Here is a 5,288-nt window from a genome sequence, read left to right as displayed (position 1 = left end):
AGACAGAGTCGATGTAGCCTTGAATGTAAGATCCTCCTACCTCAGACTCCTAGAGCTAGGCTCATGGGTAGAAACATCACGCCAAGCTCAGACAAGCATTTGGCAAACTGGCAAATATTTTCACCTTGTTGCTCTGCCCCTCACAGGGTCTCATATAGAAAGACTGGCCTAAAACTATCTATATACTGGAAGACGACCCAGAACTTCTGATCTTACAAGAGCTGGGCTTACAGGATTACTCTGTGGTACTATTTTTATCTAGGCAGCACCTATTTTAAATAGTATTTTAAATAGGCAAACACCTATTTAAGTAAAAGAGACAGCCCTAAGTGGCTTTCATGGATCTCATCGAAGAGTCTCATATTCCACCCACTGAGCTAGGTGGGTGATAGGTAGGTCTCCTGTGATAGGCCTCATGAGGAAAACTGGACTTTTTCTATAGAAGAAAAAAAAATTGTCCAATGACTCCAGCTTTATCTCCTGTGAGTTTCCAGCCTGGCAGCCTGTTCCATGGATTTCAGAGTTGTGCGGCCCCACAAATGTGTGAGCAAGTCCTTGAAATAGATATCCTTACATATAAGAATATATATATACATATCCATAATGTAGTGTGTGTGTGTGTGTGTGTGTGTATGTGTGTATGTATGTATATTCCTTCATGTGTGCAAGTGTGTGTGTGTGTGTGTGTGTGTGTGTGTGTGTAGGCCAGAGGTCAACCTCAGGTGTCATTCCTCAGGAGCTTTTAGATAAGGTCTTTTATTGGGGCCTGGAACTCAAAGATGAGACCAGACTGAGTAGCTCCTGAGCCCCAGGGAGCCTCACCCCAGGGATCCTCGCCTCTCTGCTTCCCGGTGCCCGGACTACATGTGTACCATGGAAAGAGAGTTAGAGGCACACAGGTAGTCGTGGAAAGTGAAACTGGGCTCCCTAAGACGGCAGCTTCTTGTTCTCAGGAGACACACTGAGGGGAAATGGTGGGAGGGTGTGGGGGCTCTGTCTAAACAGGACCAAGAGTGGGAAGGGGAGGCTCTGAAGCCAGGGTCTGTTTAGTGGACTTCAGCCATAAGCTTCTCCCATACCCAAGGGATAAAGCTGCTATTCCCTCACTCTGTGACTTTTCCCAGTAGTTAAGTTAACTTGGAGATCCCCTCGAGCAGCGGTTCTCACCCTTCCTAACGCTGCAGCCCTTTAATACAGTTCCTCAGGATGTGGTGAACCCCCAACCATAAAATTCCTTTTGTTGCTACTTCATAGCTGTTACTTTGCTACTGTTGTGAACTGTAATGTAAATAACTGATATACAGGAAGATCTTAGGTGGGGGTTGAGACCCAGGATGAGAACGACTGCCCAGATGGTTAGCAGCCCTCCATTCTGTGCCTGTCTGTTTCCACTGCTGCTGGAGATCGGGACTCACTTCACCAGTGGAGCCATTCCTGGCTCTATATAGCTCTCTCTTTATCTATGTCTGCTTGTATATATAACCTAACTTTTCCCTGCTGCTGAAGGAGGATCTGTTGACTAGCTTATTACTCTCCCTCCTCTAGACAGGAGCTCCTGAGGATGGGGTGTCTGCAGTGTCTCAGACAATACCCTGAAGGATTGGGTGCTCAGTCCAGTGCAAAACTCTCCACAATTGCAATAGAGAACTTTCAATAGGTGGTGGTGGTGGGGTGGGGGGATGGGGATGGAGAACATCACACTAGGGTCTGAAGCTGGGGATTTCCTGGTTGGGCTCACCTCTGTGGATCCCGTTGTTGAACGTGTGTCTGTCTGCAGCCATGGGAAGCTGTGGCAACAAAAGAAGGGTTGCAAATTTCAACCCAAGTTCAGGTTCTCCTAGCAATACTGCTCGCCCCCGGCTGCTGGCTGGCAGTTCGAGCACCAGATATGGACAGCTGGGGTAGCTCGGTTGCTAGGAGAACAATGACTCTCCCGCTACCCAAGCAAGCAGGTGACTGGTGGCATTTCCAGGAGCGTGCAGGTGGGCGTCGCTTTTTGTTTCCCCAGCAAAGGTGAGCAAGGGACAGGAGAGAGGTGAGAGAGCGGCAGAGCTGAAGCCAACACCTTTTTCTGTTTGATCGGGGAACAGCTCTTGTTTGAGAATGTTTCCAACGGGTTTGTAGTCAGAGACAGAGCCTGGAGAAGATTATGAAACAGTCCATTTCCCAGAGTGGTTGGTTCCCAGCATCCACAGGCCATCTGGATGAACTGGGGATGGAATGTGGGGGAGCACAGGGGAGTGGGGCCCAAGAATGAAACGTGTTGTGCTGGCGTTGCTTGGGGGGGTGGTGTGGAAGCTGGGCATGGAGAGTTTCATTTGCTTGCTTGATGACAGCAAACATCCGTCTGGTCACAGCCAGGTGGAATGCGATAAAACCAACCCTAGTGCTCACCTCAGCCTTGACAGTAACTTTGCCTGGGGCCCTGGAGGGTGATAGTGTGCTGCGGATAGGGCTAGCAGAGGAAAGCAAGGAGAATCCTAACCCACCCGCCTTTTATCTACATTGCCTTTAGATCTCAGACGCCAACCAGGGAGAGCACTATGAGGCTGATTTTCACAAGACCTGGCGAAGCTGAGGACTGAGCCCAGCTGAAGATCAGCTTTCTCCTACATCTGCTGCCCCATGGGACAGGATGCTATCAGTGACAGGATTGGAAGGAAAATACACGGAGTGGTGCTTCGAGCCTATTTTTCTGAGAACATTCCTAGAAGTAAACATTGAAGTTATCTCCCAGAGGGACCTCTGCTTCTAGAGTAGGTAGCAGGAGAATATAGAATGTTCATCAAATGGGTTTCATTTCCTTCTTGGCCACCCAGAGAGGCTATAAATTTCCACAATAAGATAGGGCCATGAGATGAGGTCTGCTTTTAGAAGATGGCCTAAAAGGACAGACCAGCTATGTGGTCCTATCTGTCTGTCTGACTGTCTGTCTGTCTGTCTGTCTCTATCTATGTCTCTCCCTCTCTTCCTTCCACCCTCATTATTCCTTCTATGTCCCCCTCTCTCCTGGCTGAATATGGTGGACCCTGGGTGGAACTCCAAGGCCCTGCAAGATTACAGTAACTAAGTCTTGAGTCCCTGAATGACTTTGTAGACTGGGACACCCCCAGCCTTAACTCAAAGGGGACTATGAGTGAGAACTCAGTCTTCATTGTGTCAAGCCATTGAGCTTAGGGACTGATTCTAATAGTCAACTCATTCTCATTAATACAGAACACACATAAGGATGTGGATTTGATGGTAGAATTTGTCAGGTGTGTTTCTGTGACAAGGTAGAGAGGAGCCTCCTGGTGACAGAAGGCAAGGGGGAGTGCTGCTTTAAACTGAGGAAAGTATGTCTGTGTGTCTGTGTTGGTGTGTGTGTCTGTGGGTATGTGTATCTCTGTGTGTGTCTGTATGTATGTATATCTGCATGTGTGTCTGTCTTTATCTGTGTGTGTCTGTATATATCTGGGTGTGTGTATCTCTGTGTGTGTCTGTATGTGTGTATATCTGTATGTGTGTCTGTGTGTATCTCTATGTGCATCTGTGTTGTGTGCCTGTCTCTGTGTATATCTGTGCATGTGTATGCCTGTGTCTGTCTGTCTCTGGGTATGACTGTGAGTGTGTATGTGTGTGTCTGACTCTTTGTGTGTATCTGTGAGTCTGTGTATGTGTGTCTGTGAGTGTGTGTGAACATTTGTGTGTATGTACGTGTGCATGTGTGTGTGTGTGTCTAAATTAGGGCAAACATCTCTGGAGGAGTATGAGTTTTCCCTCTTTCCCTTTCTCCATCCCTTTGTCCTTCCCTCCCTTCCTCCCTTCTTCCCTCCCTCCCTCTCTTCCTTCCTTCCTTCCTTTCTTCCTTCCTTCCTTCCTTCCTTCCTTCCTTCCTTCCTTCCTTCCTCCCTCCTTTCCTTCCTTCCTTAAGAAAGGAAGGACTCAAGGCTTGGTTACTGTAATCTTGCAGGGCCTTGGAGTTCCCACCCAGGGTCCTCCATATGTCATTATGTAGCTCATGTTGGACTGGAGCTAGCTTGTGGCCTTGAGCTTGCTACCCCACTGCCTCAGGTTTCAGATACTGGCCGGCGGGGCCCTTTCTGAGCTGCAATAAGCAATAACGGTGAATTTTTATGGCATATTCACTTGGCTTTAGTGAATATTTCACTTAATTCTCATAACATCCCAGTGGGACAGGAGCTGTCACTAGGACTCCCACTTTATTGGTGAGAAAATCGAGGCCAAAGAGATGAACTGTCCCCAACATCACCAGCAAGCAAGCAAGAGCAGCCTCTCTTATTAGGACAGAGTTATGGATCTCACCTGAGATCTAGCCTTTACCTCTGACCTGATACTTTCATTTCTTCTTGTGTGCATGTGTATGCGTGTGCATGCAGAATATGCACATGTGTGCACGTGCTTGCTGGTGTCTACACCTGCGTGTGCGTGGGAGCCAGAAAAGGACATGGAGTCCTCTATCCCTGTCCTTTTGTCCTTGGAGGTAGGGTTGCCCCTGAACCCGGAGCTGGAATTTTTCAGCTAGGTTGGAAGCTGGCAAGCCCCAGAAATCCTGTTGTCTTTGCCCCGCCAACACCAGGGTCACAGGTGCTCATGAGACTTATCTGGTTGGTTATGGCACTTTTAAAAATATTTATATTTACTTTTGTTTTTGCAGTTTTAGGTTTAATGTCTCATGCATAATAGGGAAGTGGACTACCACTGGGCTGCATTCCCAGTCCACAGACACCTGAAATCTTGCAATGAATTAGAAAGATAAACCATCGGTAAGTCTGGAGCCTAGAGGTATGTTTGATTTGCTGCCTGCAACGGTGCATAATGACAGCCTATCTCCTCCCCACGGCCCCTGATGCTGCCTGGAACAGGAACATTCCATAGCGCCAGCATCACTGCTCCATGGAGGGCTGTGGGGAGCAGGCAGGCTGCTGTCCTCATCCTTAAGGAGGATGTGTTCTGAGTGGGAGCCGCTTCCTGCACTGAGGGTATTTCTTCAGTGAATGTCAGTGGTGTTGGCATAGGGGCTGTGCTGAGGGAAGTGAACGACTCTTCCTGCTCCCTGGGAGCTTCAGGACCCCTCTGTACTTTCTGAGTCGGGTTTAATGGAATTTAAAGTCGAGTGGGTAAGAGTTCCTGAAAGTACCTTCCTGCTTGTAGTCATCTTGCCTGAGATCTAGCCTGCACCCCGCCTAGCTGCCTTCCAGACCTCCTACTTCAGAACCACCCTGTCCTCTCTTAGCTGCACTAGCATTATGTAGAGGAGAGAGGGGGGGAGGGAGGGAGGGAGGGAG

General features: G+C 48.5%; 1 long non-coding RNA gene across 1 annotated transcript in view; it reads left to right on the top strand.

The window, feature by feature from the left end:
- The window catches only part of LOC116070622, a 32,656-nt gene that overhangs the window by 15,559 nt on the left and 11,809 nt on the right, over nucleotides 1-5,288 (top strand). Inside the window, exons 3-4 of the long non-coding RNA XR_004110483.1 lie at nucleotides 2,516-2,756; nucleotides 4,658-4,766. This is a non-coding gene — a long non-coding RNA (uncharacterized LOC116070622). The remainder of the gene's footprint in view (nucleotides 1-2,515; nucleotides 2,757-4,657; nucleotides 4,767-5,288) is intronic.

This window comes from Mastomys coucha, unplaced genomic scaffold, assembly GCF_008632895.1.
Source record: "Mastomys coucha isolate ucsf_1 unplaced genomic scaffold, UCSF_Mcou_1 pScaffold1, whole genome shotgun sequence".
NCBI classification, from domain to species: domain Eukaryota; kingdom Metazoa; phylum Chordata; class Mammalia; order Rodentia; family Muridae; genus Mastomys; species Mastomys coucha.
Note: the sequence above shows the minus strand (reverse complement) of the source record. Positions and strands in the feature narration are given on the sequence as shown.